Genomic DNA, 27729 nt, shown 5'->3' with positions numbered 1-27729 from the left:
ATTTAATAAAGGAGATGCAGACAATTTGTACCAAAAAGGAAGTCTTGCATCTTTCTTTAATTGGGGGATAATAGTGGATAAGAGGGAATGTAGTGGTTGGTAGAATGGGGCCGGAATCTGATGACTCAGAAGGTCAATCGAAGCTCAGTGTACACAGTTCTCATTGCCTGAATAATCATGTAACAAACAACAAAAGCTCTCCCTCTCTGACCATATAAAGAAATGCTGGTAAGATATTTAGCTTCATTTAGTGCATAGTGTTTCATGTTTTTTCTCTATCACTGGAAAGCAGGAGTTAAACGATTGGAACCAGTCAGCTGCAAAGTGGGAGGAGTCGGTACATATGTAGCCCTGAGCACAATGATAACAGTCTGTATACGCCTGATACAAACAAAGTTTATAGTAGTACTTTAGGCTGTTAGTTCATACATAGCAGAACTGCTTCCTCCTCCCCTGTGTAAGCAAACAGAGAGGCGGAGTGCAAGTGGGCAATCTACCGCCTGTTAGCTGACACCACAGTGACATTGCTGTAGGGAAGAAGGAGCTATACTTATAAGGAGGTAAAATGACTGTGTTATGAAATTATCTAATAACAATGTTTTATTGTCCTGCATAGTAAAAACAATACATGCATATACATACACACATACACACAGTCACACACACATGCATATACATACACATACATACAGTCACACACACATGCATATACATACACATACACACATACAGTCACACACACATGCATATACATACACATACATACAGTCACACACACATGCATATACATACACATACACACATACAGTCACACACACATGCATATACATACACACATACATACAGTCACACACACATGCATATACATACACATACATACAGTCACACACACATGCATATACATACACATACACACATACAGTCACACACACATGCATATACATACACATACACACATACAGTCACACACACATGCATATACATACACATACATACAGTCACACACACATGCATATACATACACATACACACATACAGTCACACACACATGCATATACATACACATACATACAGTCACACACACATGCATATACATACACATATACAGTCACACACACATGCATATACATACACATACATACAGTCACACACACATGCATATACATACACATACACACATACAGTCACACACACATGCATATACATACAAATACATACAGTCACACACACATGCATATACATACACACATACATACAGTCACACACACATGCATATACATACACATACACACATACAGTCACACACACATGCATATACATACACATACATACAGTCACACACACATGCATATACATACACATACACACATACAGTCACACACACATGCATATACATACACATACATACAGTCACACACACATGCATATACATACACATACACACATACAGTCACACACACATGCATATACATACACATACATACAGTCACACACACATGCATATACATACACACATACATACAGTCACACACACATGCATATGCATACACATACATACAGTCACACACACATGCATATACATACACATACACACATACAGTCACACACACATGCATATACATACACATACATACAGTCACACACACATGCATATACATACACACATACAGTCACACACACATGCATATACATACACATACATACAGTCACACACACATGCATATACATACACACATACATACAGTCACACACACATGCATATACATACACACATGCATATACATACACATACATACAGTCACACACACATGCATATACATACACACATACATACAGTCACACACATGCATATACATACACACATACATACAGTCACACACACATGCATATACATACACACATACATACAGTCACACACACATGCATATACATACACACATACATACAGTCACACACACATGCATATACATAAACACAAACATACAGTCACACACACATGCATATACATACACAGATACATACAGTCACACACACATGCATATACATACACACATACATACAGTCACACACACATGCATATACATACACGCATACATACAGTCACACACACATGCATATACATACACACATACATACAGTCACACACACATGCATATACATACACACATACATACAGTCACACACACATGCATATACATACACATACATACAGTCACACACACATGCATATACATACACATACACACATACAGTCACACACACATGCATATACATACACATACATACAGTCACACACATTCATATACATACACACATACATACAGTCACACACACATGCATATGCATACACATACATACAGTCACACACACATGCATATACATACACATACACACATACAGTCACACACACATGCATATACATACACATACATACAGTCACACACACATGCATATACATACACACATACATACAGTCACACACACATGCATATACATACACACATACATACAGTCACACACACATGCATATACATACACATACATACAGTCACACACACATGCATATACATACACACATACATACAGTCACACACACATGCATACTAACATACACACAACACATGCATATACATACACACATACATACAGTCAAACACACATGCATATACATACACACATACATACAGTCACACACACATGCATATACATACACACATACATACAGTCACACACACATGCATATACATACACACATACATACAGTCACACACACATGCATATACATACACACATACATACAGTCACACACACATGCATATACATACACCCAAACATACAGTCACACACACATGAATATACATACACACATACATACAGTCACACACACATGCATATACATACACATACATACAGTCACACACACATGCATATACATACATACATATATACATACAGACACACATACATACGTACATACATACATACATACATACATACATACACATATACATACAGACACATATACATACATACACACATACATAGTCACACACACATGCGTATACATACACATACATACAGTCACACACACATGCATATACATACACATACATACAGTCACACACACATGCATATACATACACATAAATACAGTCACACACACATGCATATACATACACACATGCATACAGTCACACACACATGCATATACATACACATACATACAGTCACACACACATGCATATACATACACATACATACAATCACACACACATGCATATACATACACACATACATACAGTCACACACACATGCATATACATACACATACATACAGTCACACACACATGCATATACAGTCACACACACATGCATATACATAAACATACATACAGTCACACACACATGCATATACATACACATACATACAGTCACACACACATGCATATACATACATACATATATACATACAGACACACATACATACATACACATATACATACAGACACATATATGTACAGACACATATACATACATACATACACACATACATAGTCACACACACATGCATATACATACACATGCATACAGTCACACACACATGCATATACATACACATACATACAGTCACACACAAATGCATATACATACACATACATACAGTCACACTCACATGCATATACATACATACACACATACATACAAACACACATACATACACACAAACATACAGTCACACACACATGCATATACAAACACATACATACAGTCACACACACATGCATATACATACATACATACACATGAACATACAGACACACATACATACATACACACATACATACAGTTACACACACATGCATATACATACACATACATACATACACACACATGCATATACATACACATACATACAGTCACACACACATGCATATACATACATACATACACACATGCATACAGACACACATACATACATACATACATACATACAAACATACAGTCACACACACATGCATATATATATATATATATATATATATATATATATATATACATACACACATACATACAGACACACATACATACATACACACATACATACAGTTACACACACATGCATATACATACACATACATATAGACACACACACATGCATATACATACACATATATACAGATACACACACATGCATATACATACACATATATACAGATACACACACATATATATATATCAGACACACATCCATATACATACACATACATTTAGACACATACATACATACACACTAAAACCTGCATATACATACACATACATACACACATACATATACATACACACATACATACAGACACACACACACACATGCATATACACATACATACATACATATATACATATATATATATATATATATATATATATATATATATACAGACAGACACACACACATGCATATACATACACATACATACAGACACACACACATGCATATACATACACATACATACAGATACACACATGCATATACATACACATACATACAGACACACACACATGCATATAAATACACATACATACAGACACACACATATGCATATACATACACATACATACAGACACACACACATGCATATACATACAGACACACACACACACATGCATATACATATATATATATATATATATATATATATACAGACACACGCACATGCATATACATACACATACATACAGATACACACACATGCATATACATATACAGGTAGTCCTCAGTTTACGCCGGGGTTAGGTTTCAGAAGGAATGGTTGTAAATTGAAACCGTCGTAAATTGAAACCCAGTTTATAATGTAAGTCAATGGGAAGTGAGGGAGATAGGTTCCAGGCCCCTCTCAAAATTGTCATAAGTAACACCTAATACATTATTTTTAAACCTAATAAAATAATCACACAACACAGAATATATAATTAAACTAAGTTAAATGAACAAAAACTTTTGCTAAACAGCATTATAAACCTAATAAAATAATCACACAACACAGACTTCACTTGCATTTTTCTGCAAACAGTTTTTTCTATGCATTCCAATCTGGACTGATTTATAAACAGGAAGATCTTGTTCCTTTGAAATCTGCTCAATAGCTCAGGTCTGGTTAAACTGATTAATTTCAGCTTGCTTGGCTTTGCTGCAACAAAAGCGGACAGCTCCACCTACTGGCTATTTTAATAAATGGGTGGGGGTTGCCAAAGCGCCAACAAAAGGCTGGGTCTGAGCCAGTAATAGTTTAAATCACAATTGGCGTAAAAAGTGCATTTAATCATACAAATTTACAGATGATAAACAACCGGGCACTTTTAGTGTTTTCTTACTAGCCACTGATCAAGGCTAGTATTTTTAAATTGGACTCGTTATGCTGTTTTATTTCTTTTAATGTTTGTTAGTTGTTTATCATCTGTAAATTTGTATGATTAAATGCACTTTTTACGCCAATTGTGATTTAAACTATTACTGGCTCAGACCCAGCCTTTTGTTGGCACTTTGGCAACCCCCACCCATATCTAACTTGTTTCTTGACTACTAGGAGTCAATTTCCAAAGCTAGGGTCTTATTTAGGCAGGCCCTCAGTGTACCCCATTGCAAACTATTTTAATAAATGCACTGCTTCTCAATGCTTTTCAATAGCAGTCACATGACTGGAAAAAAAGGTTGTTATTCTGAAACGGTGTAAATTGAACCGTTGTAAAACGAGGGTCACCTGTATATATATATATATATATATATATATATATATATATATACACACACAGACACACGCATCCATATACATACATACAGATACACACACACACATACATGCATACACACACACATTCATACACACATAGACATGCATATACACATACATACATCCAAATATACACACACGTGCATATATATATATATATAGATATATATAGTTATATATATATATATATATATATATATATATAAAAACATATATACATACACATGCATACACATACAAACACATACGTTAATTCCCTAGTTCCCTTATAATAATTTTTTTTTTTTTTTAAGAACAGCGGGATTAGTGTATATAATAATGTTTCAGATATGTGGAGCCATTTGAGGGGCAGGGTTTTATTTGAAGTGTGTTGTCAAGCGCTCTACCATGTTAAAAATTCACCAGCAGTCACGGAGTCTGATGCCAGCAACTATGTAAGTGAGGTAGGGGACCAAGTGTTTGTCTTGACACAATCCATCTATCTTCACAAAAGGCAGAATTTCATTTACTATAATAAAATGGAAAATGAGTAGACTGAAATATAAGAGTAAATGAGAATTTCTGGAACTGCATTTCTAACCCAAGAAATGTTTTATACGGTAAGAACAGAAGGTGTGTGCTGAGAGAATCCGTATGAAAATTGTTAGAAGCAACACCGTTGTACTCCTTTTGCAAGCCAGAACAAGCAATTAGTGATGTCGCGAATAGTTTCGCAGGCGAATAGTTCCCCGCGAACATAGCATGTTCGAGTTCTCCGCGGCGGGCGAACATATGCAATGTTCGATCCGCCCCCTATTCGTCATCATTGAGTAAACTTTGACCCTGTACCTCACAGTCAGCAGACACATTCCAGCCAATCAGCAGCAGACCCTCCCTCCCAGACCCTCCCACCTCCTGGACAGCATCCATTTTAGATTCATTCGGAAGCTGCATTCTTAGTGAGAGGAGGGACAGTGTAGCTGCTGCTGATTTAATAGGGAAATCGATAGCTAGTCTAGTGTATTCAGTGTCCACTACAGTCCTGAAGGACTCATCTGATCTCTGCTGTAGGTACAGCACCCCAAAAAGCCCTTTTTAGGGCTAGAACATCAGTCTGCTTTTTTTTTTTTTCCTGTGTAATCTAATTGCAGTTGCCTGCCTGCCAGCGTGTGTGTCAGGCTCACAGCGTATACTGTGCCCACTTGCCCAGTGGCACCACTCATATCTGGTGTAACAGTAGTGTACATTAAAAAAAACAACACTTTTTTGACTGTGAAATAATAGCAGACAGCTGCCAGTACCCAAGATGGCCGCCAATAAGGCAGATGGGGAGGGTTAGAGAGCTGTTTTGGGGGGGATCAGGGAGGTTGGGGGCTAAGGGGGGATGCTACACCACAGCATATGTATATATACTAAAAAAATAAAATAAATTTAAAAACATTTTATTTTAGTACTGGCAGACTTTCTGCCAGTACTTAAGATGGCGGGGACAATTGTGGGGTGGGGGAGGGAAGGGAGCTGTTTGGGAGGGATCAGGGGGTCTGATGTGTCAGGTGGGAGGCTGATCTCTACACTAAAGCTAAAAGTAACCCTGCAAGCTCCCTTACCTAATTAACCCCTTCACTGCTAGCCATAATACACATGTGATGCGCAGCAGCATTTAGCGGCCTTCTAATTACCAGAAAGCAACTCAAAAAGCCATATATGTCTGCTATTTCTGAACAAAGGGGATCCCAGAGAAGCATTTACAACCATTTGTGCCATAATTGCACAAGCTGTTTGTAAATAATTTCAGTGAGAAACCTAAAATTGCGAAAAAAATTATGTTTTTTTAAAATTTGATCGCATTTGGCGGTGAAATGGTGGCATTAAATATACCAAAATGGACCTAGATCAATACTTTGGGTTGTCTACTACACTACACTTAAGCTAAAATTAATTCTACAAGCTCCCTACATGCTCCCTAATTAACCCCTTCACTGCTGGGCATAAAACATGTGTGGTGCGCAGTGGCATTTAGCAGCCTTCTAATTACCAAAAAGCAACGCCAAAGCCATATAAGTTTGCTATTTCTGAACAAAGGGGATCCCAGAGAAGCATTTACAACCATTTATGCCATAATTGCATACGTTGTTTGTAAATAATTTCTGTGAGAAACCTAAAGTTTGTGAAAAAGTGAACAATTTTGTTTTATTTGATCGCATTTGGCGGTGAAATGGTGGCATGAAATATACCAAAATGGGCCTAGATCAATACTTTGGGATGTCTTCTAAAAAAAAATATATACATGTCAAGGGATATTCAGGTATTCCTGACAGATATCAGGGTTCCAATGTAACTAGCGCTCATTTTGAAAAAAAGTGGTTTTGAAATAGCAAAGTGCTACTTGTACTTATTGCCCTATAACTTGCAAAAAAGAACATGTTAACATTGGGTATTTCTAAACTCAGGACTACATTTAGAAACTATTTAGCATGGGTGTTTTTTGGTGGTTGTAGATGTGTAACAGATTTTGGGGGTCAAAGTTAGAAAAAGTGTGTTTTTTTCCATTTTTTCCTCATATTTTATAATGTTAGGTGATTTATGCCCTTTATGGATTAAAACCAGACTCTGCATCAACTATGTAATTTTCCATGGGAGTTTTGCCATGGATCCCCCTCCAGCATGCCACAGTCCAGGTGTTAGTCCCCTTGAAACAACTTTTCCATCACTATTGTGGCCAGAAAGAGTCCCTGTGGGTTTTAAAATTCGCCTGCCTATTGAAGTCTATGGCGGTTCGCCTGGTTCGCCCGTTCGCAAACATTTGCGTAAGTTCGCGTTCGCCGTTCGCGAACCCAAATTTTTATGTTCGCGACATCACTACAATCAATGTGTATTCTATGGGGCCGAATTATCAATCTCTGAATGCAGCTTGATGCCCCTGTTTCCTCGCGAGTCTTCAGGCTCGCCAGAAACAGCAGTTATGACCGCTAAAAACCACTGCTCCATAACTTGTCCACCTGCTCTGAGGCTGCAGACATCAATCCACCCGATCCTATATGATCAGTCTGATTGACACCGCCTGCTAGAACTGCTTGTGTAATGATAAATGCCGACAGCGTATGCTGTCAGGATTTATCGATGTGCAGCGGACATGATCCGCTACATCGTATCATGTCCACTCGCATTTTCATAAATCGGCCCCTATATCATTGTTCATAAATAGTGACATACGAATACAAATCCAAAAGTTCAAAAACGTTTTTTTTTCTTTGGAAATACATTTTTTTTTTTTACAATACATATCTTTAATTACAAATACAATTCTTTTTTTTGGAAGTACAATTTTGTTTTTTGGAATTACACTACCAGGAGGGGTTAAAACACTGTCAAAAATAAACCTAGTTCCCATTCTGCTAAATGACTTGTAAATGCCACAGCATTCATTTCAATAGTTTGCTTGGGAACTAGATGCTCTTTTGCTTGCAATTAAATGTGGAGAAAAGGCTGATAATCCCAGCACATTAACATTTCAGGTAAACTAACATTTATCATGTGATATACAACATGGCTTAACTTGCCAGAAGTAATTATTCGCTTTTGCATAACACCATGGGCGTCTGCAGAAATTTTTCCAGGGGGGGGGGAGATAAATAGAATACCTGTAATAATATTAGCGGTAACATACATATAGACACATATACACACATATACATGTACACACACAACACATAGAAAGTCTGGCACTCTCTTGCAAGCACACAGCTAGATTAAAAGCACAAATGGAAGAGCTAATTACAGCATTTGGCCAAATGGTGATAGCCCAGGACCACGTCAAGGTCTCTTGCTCCCTAGGGGCGCGATCCGATATCGATCGCAGTTTGCGGCGCAAGCGAGGGAACCGGCGTCGCCCGCAGTTTCAGCTCGCAACTCGAGCCATCCCATATAGGTCGCCGTCAGATGCTAACGTGCCGTAAGTCTCACAAACCAGCGATGTCCAGAAATCTGCGTAAGTACAAATTTCTGGCGTCGCCAGTGACTTGCGCCACGTTAGAAACTGCCGGCGCCTATAAAACCTGACTAAAGTTTAAAACACCTGCACTGTCTAACACGCCTCCCTAACATAGCCCGCACTGTCTAACACGCCTCCCTAACATAGCCCGCACTGTCTAACCCTCTATCCGCTATCCCCCCTCACTAGCCTAACAATAAAAATGCTATTAACCCCTAAACCGCCGCTCCTTTACCCCGCCGCAACCTAATAAAATTATTAACCCCTAAACCGCCGCTCCCGTACCCCGCCGCCAGCTATATTATATCTATAACCCCCTAAAGTGAGCCCCTAACACCGCCGCCATCTATATTAAAATTATTAACCCCTAATGTAAGCCCCTTACACCGCCGCCATCTCTATTAAAATGATTAACCCCTAATTTAATCTACCTACCCCGCCGCCAGCTATATTATCTATATTAACCCTAAGTATATTATAGTTAATATAGTTATTACATTATATATATTAACTATATTAACCCTAATTATATTAGGGTTAATATAGTTAATATAGTTACTATAGTATTTATATTAACTATATCTAACCCTAACTAAATTTATATTAAATTAATCTAATTCATTTATAAACTAAAATATTCCTATTTAAATCTAAATACTTACCTATAAAATAAACCCTAAGATAGCTACAATATAATTAATAATTACATTGTAGCTATGTTAGGGTTAATATTTATTTTACAGGTAAATTGTTAATTATTTTAACTAGGTATAATAGATATTAAATAGTTATTAACTATTTAATATCTACCTAGTTAAAATAATTACCCAATTACCTGTAAAATAAATCCTAACCTAAGTTACAAATACACCTACACTATCAATAAATTTAATAAACTACTAACATCTATCTAAAAATACAATTAAATTAACTAAACTAAATTACAAAAAAAAACAAACACTAAATTACAAAAAATAAAAAAAAGATTACAAGATATTTAAGCTAATTACACCTATTCTAAGCCCCCTAATAAAATAATAAACCCCCAAAATAAAAAAAATTCCCTGCCCTATTCTAAATTCAACAAATTTCAAAGCTCTTTACCTTACCAGCCCTTAAAAGGGCCTTTTGTGGGGCATGCCCCAAAGAATTCAGCTCTTTTGCATACAACAAATACAATACCCCCCCCCCCATTACAACCCACCACCCACATACCCCTATTCTAAACCCACCCAAACCCCCCTTAAAAATGCCTAACACTACCCCCCTGAAGATCTCCCTACCTTGTCTTCACCACACCGGGCCGAACTCCTGATCCGATCCGGGCGATGTCTTCCTCCAAGCGGCAAAGAAGAATTCTTCCTCCGGCGACGTCTTCCTCCAAGCGGCAGCAAAGTCTTCATTCTTCCGGCGGCATCTTCAATCTTCTTTCTTCGCTCCGCCGCCGCGGAGCATCCATCCCGGCCGACTGCTGAACTTGGAATGATGTATCTTTAAATGACGTCATCCAAGATGGCGTCCTCCGAATTCCGATTGGCTGATAGGATTCTATCAGCCAATCGGAATTAAGTTAAAAAAATCTGATTGGCTGATTGAATCAGCCAATCAGATTCAAGTTCAATCCGATTGGCTGATCCAATCAGCCAATCAGATTGAGCTCGCATTCTATTGGCTGATCGGAACAGCCAATAGAATGCGAGCTCAATCTGATTGGCTGATTGGATCAGCCAATCGGATTGAACTTGAATCTGATTGGCTGATTCAATCAGCCAATCAGATTTTTTTAACTTAATTCCGATTGGCTGATAGAATCCTATCAGCCAATCGGAATTCGGCGGACGCCATCTTGGATGACGTCATTTAAAGGTACATCATTCCAAGTTCAGCAGTCGGCCGGGATGGATGCTCCGCGGCGGCGGAGCGAAGAAAGAAGATTGAAGATGCTGCCGGAAGAATGAAGACTTTGCTGCCGCTTGGAGGAAGACGTCGCCGGAGGAAGAATTCTTCTTTGCCGCTTGGAGGAAGACATCGCCCGGATCGGATCAGGAGTTCGGCCCGGTGCGGTGAAGACAAGGTAGGGAGATCTTCAGGGGGGTAGTGTTAGGCTTTTTTAAGGGGGGTTTGGGTGGGTTTAGAATAGGGGTAAGTGGGTGGTGGGTTGTAATGGGGGGGGGTATTGTATTTGTTGTATGCAAAAGAGCTGAATTCTTTGGGGCATGCCCCACAAAAGGCCCTTTTAAGGGCTGGTAAGGTAAAGAGCTTTGAAATTTGTTGAATTTAGAATAGGGCAGGGAATTTTTTTTATTTTGGGGGTTTATTATTTTATTAGGGGGCTTAGAATAGGTGTAATTAGCTTAAATATCTTGTAATCTTTTTTTTATTTTTTGTAATTTAGTGTTTGTTTGTTTTTGTAATTTAGTTTAGTTAATTTAATTGTATTTTTAGATAGATGTTAGTAGTTTATTAAATTTATTGATAGTGTAGGTGTATTTGTAACTTAGGTTAGAATTTATTTTACAGGTAATTGGGTAATTATTTTAACTAGGTAGATATTAAATAGTTAATAACTATTTAATATCTATTATACCTAGTTAAAATAATTAACAATTTACCTGTAAAATAAATATTAACCCTAACATAGCTACAATGTAATTATTAATTATATTGTAGCTATCTTAGGGTTTATTTTATAGGTAAGTATTTAGATTTAAATAGGAATATTTTAGTTTATAAATGAATTAGATTAATTTAATATAAATTTAGTTAGGGTTAGATAGAGTTAATATAGTTAATATAAATATTATAGTAACTATATTAACTATATTAACCCTAATATAATTAGGGTTAATATAGTTAATATATATAATGTAATACCTATATTAACTATAATATACTTAGGGTTAATATAGATAATATAGCTGGCGGCGGGGTAGGTAGATTAAATTAGGGGTTAATCATTTTAATAGAGATGGCGGCGGTGTAAGGGGCTTACATTAGGGGTTAATAATTTTTATATAGGTGGCGGCGGTGTAAGGGGTCAGATTAGGGGATAGATAAGGTAGATGGCGGCGGTTTTAGAGGCTCACAGTAGGGGGTTAGTTTATGTAGATGGCGGCGGGGTCCGGGAGCGGCGGTTTAGGCGGTAATAACTTTATTAGGGATTTCGGGGGGGGGGGGATCGCGGTTGACAGGGAGATAGACATTGCGCATGCGTTAGGTGTTAGGTTTATTTTAGCAGATCGCGGTTGACAGGGAGATAGACATTGCGCATGCGTTAGGTGTTAGGTTTATTTTCTAGTTAGTTTAGGGAGTTACGGGGCTCCAATAGTCAGCGTAAGGCTTCTTACGGCTGCTTTTTGTGGCGAGGTGAAAATGGAGTAAGTTTTCTCCATTTTCGCCACGTAAGTCCTTACGCTGCATATTGGATACCAAACTGCGCGGGTGTGGTATACCTGCCTATGGCCCAAAAAACTGCGGGCGACGGCAGAAATATACGGGCGTAACTTCTAGGTTACGCCGTATATGTGATACCAAATCCGCGCAAATATTGGCGTCGCCGGCTTTTGCGGGCGACGCTTTATATCGGATCGACCCCTACGTCCCTAACTTAGAGCCACATAATTCAAACAAGGGTGACACAGGCTTTTTGTAATTTCACTCTCAAACCAGACCTGGTACACATCCCATGATATTTTATGGTAAAATATAAATAACATACTCTGAAAGAAGACCACTTGCTACAGGGAGTTTTTGCTGCTTCAATAAAAACTGTAATTAAAAGAATAAAACCAACGCTGTATAGTGTTATGCAAAAGAGAACAATCACGTCTGGCTTGTTAAGCTTTGTTGTAACATAGTCACAAGTCCTTTAGCAAAATGGGAACTAGATTTATTTTTGACAGTGTTTTAACACCTACTGGTAGTGTAATTCCAAAAAACAAAATTGTACTTCCAAAAAAAAAAAGAATTGTATTTGTAATTAAATATTTCTAAATAAAATGTATGAAAAAAAATATAAAAAAATTATATTTGAACATTTGGATTTGGATTCGTATGTCAGTATTTATGTACAATGATAAAAAATCACACACGCTTACTTTTTTTACAGCAATCTTATTCCATACAAAAGTCTCATCTTCAGATGTGTCTAGAAAATCTGATACATTCCCTAGATGTGAAAATCCTATACTCAGCTACACTGTATTGTATAATTCAGTAAGTTACCATGTATACAATTACACATCTTTTTGTTTGAGTCATAGACAGAATTTATTTATTGCAACAAAAAAAACTTCCTCTTTTCTTTCATCTTATCTTGTTTAGTTTTCTAAGATACAATGCAGCAGAATATTTACAAAGGGAGTTTTTGCTTTCTGTTTAATTATAGGAAAATTCCAGCCAGTACTATACTTTGGACAGAAATATATTGACCTATATGTAAAATATTTAAATTGTAATCTCTGTCTCTCAAGTCTAACTTTTTTTTCTTCCAGTTCCTTCTTTTGAAAGAAAGCACAATTTCTCATCTTGGTTGATGCAATTAATTTTAATAACCAAACAACACCCACACTAGGATTATTTGAAGGACCAATCCAGACTTCTTGCTAGATCACTATGGCCTAGATTTAGAGTTTTGTCGGTAACGACCCGCGTAGCTAACGCCGGCTTTTTTCTGGCCGCACCATAAAAATAACTCTGGTATTGAGAGTCCACAAAAAGGCTGCGTTAGGCTCCAAAAAAGGAGCGTAGAGCATTTTTAACGCAGCTTCAACTCTCGATACCAGAGTTGCTTACGCAAGCGGCCAGCCTCAAAAACGTGCTCGTGCACGATTCCCCTATAGGAAACAATGGGGCAGTTTGAGCTGAAAAAAAACCTAACACCTGCAAAAAAGCCGCTTTCAGCTCCTAACGCAGCCCCATTGTTTGCTATGGGGAAACACTTCCTACGTCTGCACCTAACACCCTAACATGTACCCCGAGTCTAAACACCCCTAGCCTTACACTTATTAACCCCTAATCTGCCGCCCCCGCTATCGCTGACCCCTGCATATTATTTTTAACCCCTAATCTGCCGCTCCGTAAACCGCCGCTACTTACATTATCCTTATGTACCCCTAATCTGCTGCCCCTAACACCGCCGACCCCTAAATTATATTTATTAACCCCTAATCTGCCCCTCTCAACCTCGCCTCCACCTGCCTACACTTATTAACCCCTAATCTGCCGAGCGGACCTGAGTGCTACTATAATAAAGTTATTAACCCCTAATCCGCATCACTAACCCTATAATAAATAGTATTAAACCCTAATCTGCCCTCCCTAACATCGCCGACACCTAACTTCAATTATTAACCCCTAATCTGCCGACCGGAGCTCACCGCTATTCTAATAAATGTATTAACCCCTAAATCTAAGTCTAACCCTAACACTAACACCCCCCTAAGTTAAATATAATTTTAATCTAACGAAATTAATTAACTCTTATTAAATAAATTATTCCTATTTAAAGCTAAATACTTACCTGTAAAATAAATCCTAATATAGCTACAATATAAATTATAATTACATTGTAGCTATTTTAGGATTAATATTTATTTTACAGGCAACTTTGTAATTATTTTAACCAGGTACAATAGCTATTAAATAGTTAAGAACTATTTAATAGTTACCTAGTTAAAATAATAACAAAATTACCTGTAAAATAAATCCTAACCTAAGTTACAATTAAACCTAACACTATACTATCATTAAATTAATTAAATAAAATACCTACAATTACCTACAATTAAACCTAACACTACACTATCAATAAATAAATTAAATACAATTCCTACAAATAACTACTAACTAAAGTACAAAAAATAAAAAAGAACTAAGTTACAAAAAATAAAAAAATATTTACAAACATAAGAAAAATATTACAACAATTTTAAACTAATTACACCTACTCTAAGCCCCCTAATAAAATAACAAAGACCCCCAAAATAACAAAATGCCCTACCCTATTCTAAATTACTACATTTCAAAGCTCTTTTACCTTACCAGCCCTGAACAGGGCCCTTTGCGGGGCATGCCCCAAGAAATTCAGCTCTTTTGCCTGTAAAAAAAAACATACAATACCCCCCCCAACATTACAACCCACCACCCACATACCCCTAATCTAACCCAAACCCCCCTTAAATAAACCTAACACTAAGCCCCTGAAGATCTTCCTACCTTGTCTTCACCCTACCAGGTTCACCGATCCGTCCTGAAGAGCTCCTCCGATGTCCTGATCCAAGCCCAAGCGGGGGGCTGAAGAGGTCCATGATCTGGCTGAGGTCTTCATCCAAGCGGGAGCTGAAGAGGTCCATGATCCGGATGAAGTCTTCATCCAAGCGGGAGCTGAAGAGGTCCATGATCCGGATGAAGTCTTCTATAAACGGCATCTTCAATCTTCTTTCTTCCGGATCCATCTTGCAGACCTCCGACGCGGAACATCCTCTTCTCCCGACGCCTACTAGCCGAATGACGGTTCCTTTAAGGGACGTCATCCAAGATGGCGTCCCTCGAATTCCGATTGGCTGATAGGATTCTATCAGCCAATCGGAATTAAGGTAGGAATATTCTGATTGGCTGATGGAATCAGCCAATCAGAATCAAGTTCAATCCGATTGGCTGATTCGATCAGCCAATCAGATTGAGCTTGCATTCTATTGGCTGTTCCGATTAGCCAATAGAATGCGAGCTCAATCTGATTGGCTGATTGGATCAGCCAATCGGATTGATCTTGATTCTGGTCGGCTGATTCCATCAGCCAATCAGAATATTCCTACCTTAATTCCGATTGGCTGATAGAATCCTATCAGCCAATCGGAATTCGAGGGACGCCATCTTGGATGAAGTCCCTTAAAGGAACCGTCATTCGGCTAGTAGGCGTCGGGAGAAGAGGATGTTCCGCGTCGGAGGTCTGCAAGATGGATCCGGAAGAAAGAAGATTGAAGATGCCGTTGATAGAAGACTTCAGCCGGATCATGGACCTCTTCAGCTCCCGCTTGGATGAAGACTTCATCCGGATCATGGACCTCTTTAGCTCCCGCTTGGATGAAGACTTCAGCCGGATCATGGACCTCTTCAGCCCCCCGCTTGGGCTTGGATCAGGACATCGGAGGAGCTCTTCAGGACGGATCGGTGAACCTGGTAGGGTGAAGACAAGGTAGGAAGATCTTCAGGGGCTTAGTGTTAGGTTTATTTAAGGGGGGTTTGGGTTAGATTAGGGGTATGTGGGTGGTGGGTTGTAATGTTGGGGGGGGGTATTGTATGTTTTTTTTTACAGGCAAAAGAGCTGAATTTCTTGGGGCATGCCCCGCAAAGGGCCCTGTTCAGGGCTGGTAAGGTAAAAGAGCTTTGAAATGTAGTAATTTAGAATAGGGTAGGGCATTTTGTTATTTTGGGGGTCTTTGTTATTTTATTAGGGGGCTTAGAGTAGGTGTAATTAGTTTAAAATTGTGGTAATATTTTTCTTATGTTTGTAAATATTTTTTTTATTTTTTGTAACTTAGTTCTTTTTTATTTTTTGTACTTTAGTTAGTTTATTTCATTGTATTTATTTGTAGGAATTGTATTTAATTAATTTATTGATAGTGTAGTGTTAGGTTTAATTGTAGGTAATTGTAGGTATTTTATTTAATTAATTTAATGATAGTATAGTGTTAGGTTTAATTGTAGATAATTATAGGTATGTTATTTAATTAATTTATTGATAGTGTAGTGGTAGGTTTAATTGTAACTTAGGTTAGGATTTATTTTACAGGTAAATTTGTAATTATTTTAACTATTTTAGCTATTAAATAGTTCTTGACTATTAAATAGCTATTGTACCTGGTTAAAATAATTACAAAGTTGCCTGTAAAATAAATATTAATCCTAAAATAGCTACATTGTAATTATTCGTTATATTGTAGCTATATTAGGGTTTATTTTACAGGTAAGTATTTAGCTTTAAATAGGAATAATTTATTCAATAAGAGTTAATTAATTTCGTTAGATTAAAATTATATTTAATTTAGGGGGGTGTTAGTGTTAGGGTTAGACTTAGCTTTAGGGGTTAATACATTTATTAGAATAGCGGTGAGCTCCGGTCGGCAGATTAGGGGTTAAAAATTGAAGTTAGGTGTCGGAGATGTTAGGGAGGGCAGATTAGGGGTTAATACTATTTATTATAGGGTTAGTGAGGCGGATTAGGGGTTAATAACTTTATAATAGTAGCGGTGCGGTCCGCTCGGCAGATTAGGGGTTAATAAGTGTAGGCAGGTGGAGGCGACGTTGTGGGGGGCAGATTAGGGGTTAATAAATATAATATAGGGGTCGGCGGTGTTAGGGGCAGCAGATTAGGGGTACATAGCTATAATGTAGGTGGCGGCGCTTTGCGGTCGGCAGATTAGGGGTTAATTATTGTAGGTATCTGGCGGCGACGTTGTGGGGGGCAGATTAGGGGTTAATAAATATAATACAGGTGTCGGCGGTGTTAGGGGTAGCAGATTAGGGGTACATAAGTATAACGTAGGTGGCGGTCGGCAGATTAGGGGTTAAAAAAAATTATTTGAGTGTCGGCGATGTGGGGGGACCTCGGTTTAGGAGTACATAGGTAGTTTATGGGTGTTAGTGTACTTTAGAGTACAGTAGTTAAGAGCTTTATGAACCGGCGTTAGCCCAGAAAGCTCTTAACTACTGACTTTTTTCCTGCGGCTGGAGTTTTGTCGTTAGATTTCTAACGCTCACTTCAGCCACGACTCTAAATACCGGAGTTAGAAAGATCCCATTGAAAAGATAGGATACGAAATTGACGTAAGGGGATATGCGGTATGGAAAAGTCGCGGCTGAAAAGTGAGCGTTAGACCCTTTTTTGAGTGACTCCAAATACCGGAGGTAGCCTAAAACCAGCGTTGGGAGCCTCTAACGCTGGTTTTCACGGCTAACGCCAAACTCCAAATCTAGGCCTATATTAGTGTACATGATGTTGTCTTAAAGTTGTTATCTGCTGAAACCAGCTATGGACAGATATGTAGCAGGTTTAGACTTGATACCTCCGCAGTGGGCTTTTCCAGTTTTAAGAATCAGACAGTCAACAGTTTTCAGAGCTAAATCAGATGAAAGGGGGGCAAAATAATAATGAACACTTAACAAATAAACATGTTATATTAAACATTTTTGGTGTTTACTGTCCCTTTTAAGTATGAATCATTTACAAATATAATAGTTGGCAGAAGGAAGTCACTATGGCCTCTAGTTATCAATCTCCGTAAGGAGCTTGATGGCCCCTTTTTCTGGCGAGTCTTCAGACAAAGACCGCTGCTCCATAACCTGTCCGCCTGCTCTGAGCAGGCGGACAGACATCGCCGGAAATCAACCCGATCGAGTATGATCGAGTTGATTGACACTCTCCTGCTGGCGGCCCATTGGCCACGAGTCTGCAGCGGGCGGTGTTGCACCAGCAGCTCTTGTGAGCTGCTGGTGCAATGCTGAATACGGCGAGCGTATTGCTCGCCGTATTCAGCGAGGTCTGGTGGACCTGATCCGCAGTGTCGGATCAGGGCCGCCAGACCTTAATAACTAGAGGCCTATAACTTAGATTACAAGTGTAGCACAAAAATATTAGCACTATTGAGCGCTATCAGTGCACCAGTTAAATTAATAGCGCTCTCTTATTCTTGCGCTCAGATTACAAGTAGAAAGTAAAAAGTTATCGATCAAGCGAAAGCCTCATACCCGCTAACATCTGGAGGTTTGAGAACAAGACCGCACTAAAGTTGAAGGTGTGTTAAGAAATACTTGAAATAGCGTTGTTCTTCACTAAAAAGAAAATGTTATTTTAATTTGAAATATAAATGACAGAAGTGCTCAATATCACTAATGTTTATGTACTACACTTGTAATGTAGCGCATAGTAAGCACATGCATTTGTTGGATTTTGGATTTGGTTATGTTTATTAAGTAGAAGTGCTTAACGTTGCTATTTGTTCTTTGAGCAGATAATGTTTAAATCTGTTAGTGTTGCTTCCTAATGTTATCTAATATGTCAGGAATAACATCAGGGCATTTTCTTTGTGCATAAAAACAATGTTCTATTCTTAAACCTTTTAGTGTATGTTAATATTAATTGTTGTCTGGGGGTTTATCAAGCCCATTTAGCAATGAAAATCAGTAAGTGAAAAATAGCCCCAGCAATGTGTTTTTATGTACTGAGAATTTGGATTGTGGTCAGAAAAACAGAACTGGCACATTAAGTATAGGACTATTTCTCACCTAAGCAGTAATAAAAAGTGCTGCTGATAAACATATGTACATTATTAGCAACCTGTGTGATTTTATTACTGCCTGAGTCCCTGGCTCATTGTGTTAAAAAAGAAAGTGAAACCAAAACCGTCTCCACAGGCTGTTCACAATCGAAACTTACAGACAAGAGCAGCTGATAAAGCTCTGTAGTATGGAACCTAATGGTCTAAACAGTTACATTTGTACTTAATGTTTGTACTCGTGCTGCTCTGACTGAAGAAGCCGGACTGTAACCCTGTCATTTTGTACTCGTGCTGCTCTGACTGAAGAAGCCGGACTGTAACCCTGTCATTTTGTACTCGTGCTGCTTTGAATGCAGGAAACCGGACTGAAAGTCTGTAAGTTTGTATATTTTATCTTCTCTTTTCTCTCTCTCTCTCTCTCTCTCTCTCTCTCTCTCTCTCTCTCTCTCTCTCTCTCTCTCTTTCTTCTATTATATATATTAAACCTGTCAGATACTTTAAACTTAGATCAGCTTCTCCAGTCACTTTGGTTCCTATGTTCTTCTATGCACCTTTTTACTAACATTGTACAGGTGAGTGACCTAGAGTGCACAGGAGCCGGAAAGGCTTTTTTTCTTTTACTCTCTATCTTTAGTTTATGTATTTCTGCGTATTGTTTTAATTAAATATTAATGCTTAGGTATACACACACCCACTATAACAACAGATCTATAGCTATAAAATCTAAAAATATATGAATTCATACAATAGAATGTAAGGCAATATATAATCGATATACACATATATATATATATACACGTTGATTGGAGTAGCCGTGTTAGTCCAGAGATTTAGATATCAAAATAACAAGAGTATTGCATTGAGCAATGATACTTTTTTTTTGGACTAACTATACATTTATAAGTTGACAAGCTTTCGGAAGAGTTCCTTCCTTTCTCAGGTCAGAAGCAATACTGACCAATTCAATGGAATTTACAGATTATATCTTAAAACACAGAATAGCTAAGAAGACAGAAAGTGCAGGGAGAGGAGGAGGTGTCGTAAAAATCATGAGGGGGGCTTAGGTAACAGGCAGACAGTGTTCAGTGTAGGAGAAAATACAGGGGAAATATACAGCTATACATAGAGCATATACTGACATAAAGTTATATATCAACATTGAATCAATATCATCCTCAATTTCAAAATTTTGTGTATATATATATATGTGTGTGTACAGTCTATTGCCTACAATGTTACATAACATGTGTATATATATATAGATAGATAGATATAAAAACAATATATATATATATATATATATATATATATATATATATATATATATATATATATATATATATATACAAAACACGGAAGGGGACTGCACTCTCATGCCGGACCGGGTACACATCCCATGACCCTGCAACATGCTCAGCCCTGGGTGCTTATGGGCACTCACAGGAAGCTATGCTGTCCCCAGAGTGCAAGAACCATAGGGAAAATTACAAAACAAATTAATACAACACACAGAGAAAGTCCAGCACTCACTTACAAGCTCTCAGATAAGATTTAAAAGCAAAAATGGAAAGGTTAGTTACCGCATTTGGCCAAATGGGACAAGCCCAGGTACCACATCAAGGTCCTTTCCAATACCTGAGACCCTAAAACAGCCACACAATGCAAGCTCTCAAATCCAAACAAACTGGGAACAAGGGAAGGGTGCACAGGCTTATGTAATCACAACCATAACCATAACCTGGGCTTGTCCCATTTGGCCAGATGCGGTAACTAACCTTTCCATTTTCGCTTTTAAATCTTAGCTGAGAGCTTGTAAGTGAGTGCTGGACTTTCTCTGTGTGTTATATATATATATATATATATATATATATATATATATATATATTAGGGATGGGCGAATGTGTTTATATCCGAATTCGAATGTTAGAACGAATGTTATTGTAGAAATTCGATTTACATAATAGAATTTTGATAAGAACGAATAGTCTTAAAAATTCGATTTTTGAATGTTATTTACAGTTTTCGAATGTCACATTCGAATTTGAATGTCACATTTGAATTCGAATGTCACATTCGAATTCGAATGTTACATTCGAATATCACATTCGAATTCGAATATTACATTTATAAAACACAATTGTAGACTAGAAACACTATTTCGAATGTCACATTTGAATCGGATGTCACATTCGAATAGAATGTCACATTTCGAATTTGAATGTCACATTCGAATCGAATATCACATTCGAATCGAATATCACATTTAAAACACAGTATTATACTAGAAATACTATTTCAAATTCGAATGTGACATTCAAATTCGAATGTAGCATTCAAATTCGAATATTACATTTATTAAACACAGTTGTAGACTAGAAATACTATTTCAAATTTGAATGTCACATTCGAATTCGAATGTCACATTCGAATTCGAATATTACATTTCGAAATTGAATGAATACATAGCTAAACATTCTATGATTCAAACGAATATTTTCGAATTTTATTGAAAAATTCGAAAACGAAAATTCGAAAATAGAATGTTAGAATGTTATATAAACATTCGAAATTCGATTCGAACGAACGAATGTATCAAAATTCGTTTTAAATTTTGAATTTTTAGAAACATTCGCCCATCCCTAATATATATATATATATATATATATATATATATATATGTACATTTAAGATAATGTGTGTGCCTTTTTTTCTGCCACAAGACCCTACTGTGCTTTAAACACTGTATCCCCCTCCTTAACCCCCGATGTATTTTTTTGAAGGACAGCTGGCAACCCTACTCCTAAATGCACACACTCACTGTGCATTGCAGCCGCTCAGCTGCATAGAGGCCTGCGGGCCCGTATCAATGATCACGGCATTGCCAAATGTGTCACTGAGTCTAACACTCCATGGGACCCTCCCCCCCTGTCTCGGGCCCCCTGTAGGAAAAAAGTTTTATTAAAGAAATATCCCAGAACAAAAATATTGAAATATAGAAATAAATGAGGAAGCAATCCAATACTCACAGAGAAAATAGTCCCAGGTAGTTCAGGGTAACACACCAGACGGACAGTCAAAACCTTCACGGAACCAAAGGGGTAAGCAGAGAGGGGTCAGTGACTAGTATAGTCCAGCAAAAAAGGCAGTTAAATGAAACACAGCAGTTCAGATGGGAACATTTATACACTATATTTGAAGTGGTGCTCTTGGTTGGGAAAAATGGGGAAAAAACAAACAATGTCATTGTCAACCTTTTAACCTTTTAAAAGTTCTTTTCTTCATCTAGTCATCTACCCTGACAATTTTGAATTCACAGAATTATTTTTGTTTATACATTTACAAATATGATTCTTTAAAATGTGATCTCTTAATTTCTGCAATTTTTTTAGGCCTAGATTTGGAGTTCGGCGGTAGCCGTCAAAACCAGCGTTAGAGGCTCCTAACGCTGGTTTTGGCCGCCCGCTGGTATTTGGAGTCAGTGATTAAAGGGTCTAACGCTCACTTTACAGCCGCGACTTTTCCATACCGCAGATCCCCCTACGCCATTTGCGTAGCCTATATTTTCAATGGGATCTTTCTAACGCTGGTATTTAGAGTCGTTTCTGAAGTGAGCGTTAGAGCTCTAACGACAAGATTCCAGCCGCCTGAAAATAGCAGGAGTTAAGAGCTTTCTGGCTAACGCCGGTTCATAAAGCTCTTAACTACTGTACCCTAAAGTACACTAACACCCATAAACTACCTATGTACCCCTAAACCGAGGTCCCCCCACACCGCCGCCACTCGATTAAAATTTTTAACCCCTAATCTGCGACCGCCACCTACGTTATATTTATGTACCCCTAATCTGCTGCCCCTAACCCCGCCGACCCCTGTATTACATTTATTAAACCCTAACTTGCCCCCCACAACGTCGCCGCCAGCTACTTAAAATAATTAACCCCTAATCTTCCGACCGCAAAGCGCCGCCACCTACGTTATCCCTATGTACCCCTAATCTGCTACCCCTAACATCGCCGACCCCTATATTATATTTATTAACCCCTAATCTGCCCCCCTCAACGTCGCCGACACCTGCCTACACTTATTAACCCCTAATCTGCCGAGCGGACCTGAGCGCTACTATAATAAATGTATTAACCCCTAATCCGCCTCACTAACCCTATCATAAATAGTATTAACCCCTAATCTGCCCTCCCTAACATCGCCGACACCTAACTTCAATTATTAACCCCTAATCTGCCGACCGGAGCTCACCGCTATTCTAATAAATGTATTAACCCCTAAAGCTAAGTCTAGCCCTAACACTAACACCCCCCTAAGTTAAATATAATTTTTATCTAACGAAATAAATTAACTCTTATTAAATAACTTATTTCTATTTAAAGCTAAATACTTACCTGTAAAATAAACCCTAATATAGCTACAATATAAATTATAATTATATTATAGCTATTTTAGGATTAATATTTATTTTACAGGCAACTTTGTAATTATTTTAACCAGGTACAATAGCTATTAAATAGTTAAGAACTATTTAATAGTTACCTAGTTAAAATAATAACAAATTTACCTGTAAAATAAATCCTAACCTAAGTTATAATTAAACCTAACACTACCCTATCAATAAAATAATTAAATAAACTACCTACAATTACCTACAATTAACCTAACACTACACTATCAATAAATTAATTAAACACAATTCCTACAAATAAATACAATTAAATAAACTAGCTAAAGTACAAAAAATAAAAAAGAACTAAGTTACAGAAAATAAAAAAATATTTACAAACATAAGAAAAATATTACAACAATTTTAAACTAATTACACCTACTCTAAGCCCCCTAATAAAATAACAAAGCCCCCAAAATAAAAAATTCCCTACCCTATTCTAAATTAAAAAAGTTACAAGCTCTTTTACCTTACCAGCCCTGAACAGGGCCCTTTGCGGGGCATGCCCCAAGAATTTCAGCTCTTTTGCCTGTAAAAAAAAACATACAATACCCCCCCCCCAACATTACAACCCACCACCCACATACCCCTAATCTAACCCAAACCCCCCTTAAATAAACCTAACACTAAGCCCCTGAAGATCTTCCTACCTTGTCTTCACCATCCAGGTATCACCGATCCGTCCTGGCTCCAAGATCTTCATCCAACCCAAGCGGGGGTTGGCGATCCATAATCCGGTCCAGAAGAGGCTCCAAAGTCTTCCTCCTATCCGGCAAGAAGAGGACATCCGGACCGGCAAACATCTTCTCCAAGCGGCATCTTCGATCTTCTTCCATCCGGAGCGAAGCGGCAGGATCCTGAAGACATCCAGCGCGGAACATCCATCCGGACCGACGACTGAACGACGAATGACTGTTCCTTTAAGGGACGTCATCCAAGATGGCGTCCCTCGAATTCCGATTGGCTGATAGGATTCTATCAGCCAATCGGAATTAAGGTAGGAATTTTCTGATTGGCTGATGGAATCAGCCAATCAGAATCAAGTTCAATCTGATTGGCTGATCCAATCAGCCAATCAGATTGAGCTCGCATTCTATTGGCTGTTCCGATCAGCCAACAGAATGCGAGCTCAATCTGATTGGCTGATTGGATCGGCCAATCGGATTGAACTAGATTCTGATTGGCTGATTCCATCAGCCAATCAGAAAATTCCTACCTTAATTCCGATTGGCTGATAGAATCCTATCAGCCAATCGGAATTCGAGGGACGCCATCTTGGATGACGTCCCTTAAAGGAACAGTCATTCGTCGTTCAGTCGTCGGTCCGGATGGATGTTCCGCGCTGGATGTCTTCAGGATCCTGCCGCTTCGCTCCGGATGGAAGAAGATCGAAGATGCCGCTTGGAGAAGATGTTTGCCGGTCCGGATGTCCTCTTCTTGCCGGATAGGAGGAAGACTTTGGAGCCTCTTCTGGACCGGATTATGGATCGCCAACCCCCGCTTGGGTTGGATGAAGATCTTGGAGCCAGGACGGATCGGTGATACCTGGATGGTGAAGACAAGGTAGGAAGATCTTCAGGGGCTTAGTGTTAGGTTTATTTAAGGGGGGTTTGGGTTAGATTAGGGGTATGTGGGTGGTGGGTTGTAGTGTTGGGGGGGGGGTATTGTATGTTTTTTTTTACAGGCAAAAGAGCTGAAATTCTTGGGGCATGCCCCGCAAAGGGCCCTGTTCAGGGCTGGTAAGGTAAAAGAGCTTGTAACTTTTTTAATTTAGAATAGGGTAGGGAATTTTTTATTTTGGGGGGCTTTGTTATTTTATTAGGGGGCTTAGAGTAGGTGTAATTAGTTTAAAATTGTTGTAATATTTTTCTTATGTTTGTAAATATTTTTTTATTTTCTGTAACTTAGTTCTTTTTTATTTTTTGTACTTTAGCTAGTTTATTTAATTGTATTTATTTGTAGGAATTGTGTTTAATTAATTTATTGATAGTGTAGTGTTAGGTTAATTGTAGGTAATTGTAGGTAGTTTATTTAATTATTTTATTGATAGGGTAGTGTTAGGTTTAATTATAACTTAGGTTAGGATTTATTTTACAGGTAAATTTGTTATTATTTTAACTAGGTAACTATTAAATAGTTCTTAACTATTTAATAGCTATTGTACCTGGTTAAAATAAATACAAAGTTACCTGTAAAATAAATATTAATCCTAAAATAGCTATAATATAATTATAATTTATATTGTAGCTATATTAGGTTTTATTTTACAGGTAAGTATTTAGCTTTAAATAGGAATAATTTATTTAATAAGATTTAATTTATTTCGTTAGAATAAAATTATATTTAACTTAGGGGGGTGTTAGTGTTAGGGTTAGACTTAGCTTTAGGGGTTAATCCATTTATTAGAATAGCGGTGAGCTCCGATCGGAAGATTAGGGGTTAATAATTGAAGTTAGGTGTCGGCGATGTTAGGGAGGGCAGATTAGGGGTTAATACTATTTATGATAGGGTTAGTGAGGCGGATTAGGGGTTAATAACTTTATTATAGTAGCGCTCAGGTCCGCTCGGCAGATTAGGGGTTAATAAGTGTAGGCAGGTGTCGGCGACGTTGTGGGGGGCAGGTTAGGGGTTAATAAATATAATATAGGGGTCGGCGGTGTTAGGGGCAGCAGATTAGGGGTACATAGGGATAACGTAGGTGGCGGCGGTTTACGGAGCGGCAGATTAGGGGTTTAAAAAAATATGCAGGGGTCAGCGATAGCGGGGGGCGGCAGATTAGGGGTTAATAAGTGTAAGGCTAGGGGTGTTTAGACTCGGGGTACATGTTAGGGTGTTAGGTGCAGACGTAGGAAGTGTTTCCCCATAGGAAACAATGGGGCTGCGTTAGGAGCTGAACGCTGCTTTTTTGCAGGTGTTAGGTTTTTTTTCAGCTCAAACAGCCCCATTGTTTCCTATGGGGGAATCGTGCACGAGCACGTTTTTGAGGCCGGCCGCGTCCGTAAGCAACTCTGGTATCGAGAGTTGTATTTGCGGTAAAAATGCTCTACGCTCCTTTTTTGGAGCCTAACGCAGCATTTGTTTGAACTCTCGATACCAGAGTTAATTTTATGGTGCGGCCAGAAAAAAGCCTGCGGAGCGTTAACAGCCCTTTTACCGCCGAACTCCAAATCTAGGCCTTAGCATGCATGTCACACACTGTTTATTTAGAGGATGCAAGGTGCATAAATGTTTCCTCCTGTG

At 38.1% G+C, this 27729-nt stretch overlaps 1 protein-coding gene across 2 annotated transcripts in view; it reads left to right on the top strand.

The window, feature by feature from the left end:
• Positions 1 to 440: 440 nt before the first annotated feature.
• Positions 441 to 27729, top strand: part of LOC128662559 (V-set domain-containing T-cell activation inhibitor 1) — a 71646-nt gene continuing 44357 nt past the window's right edge. The window contains exon 1 of one of the 2 annotated variants that reach the window (XM_053716356.1): positions 441 to 560. The gene's annotated coding sequence lies outside the window, so the exon portion shown is untranslated. Of the gene's footprint in view, positions 561 to 20210; positions 20412 to 27729 lie in introns of those variants that run through there. The other variant, XM_053716355.1, reaches the window with a different exon arrangement.

Source organism: Bombina bombina, chromosome 6 (assembly GCF_027579735.1).
Source record: "Bombina bombina isolate aBomBom1 chromosome 6, aBomBom1.pri, whole genome shotgun sequence".
NCBI lineage: Eukaryota > Metazoa > Chordata > Amphibia > Anura > Bombinatoridae > Bombina > Bombina bombina.
This window is presented reverse-complemented; position numbering and strand designations above follow the sequence as displayed.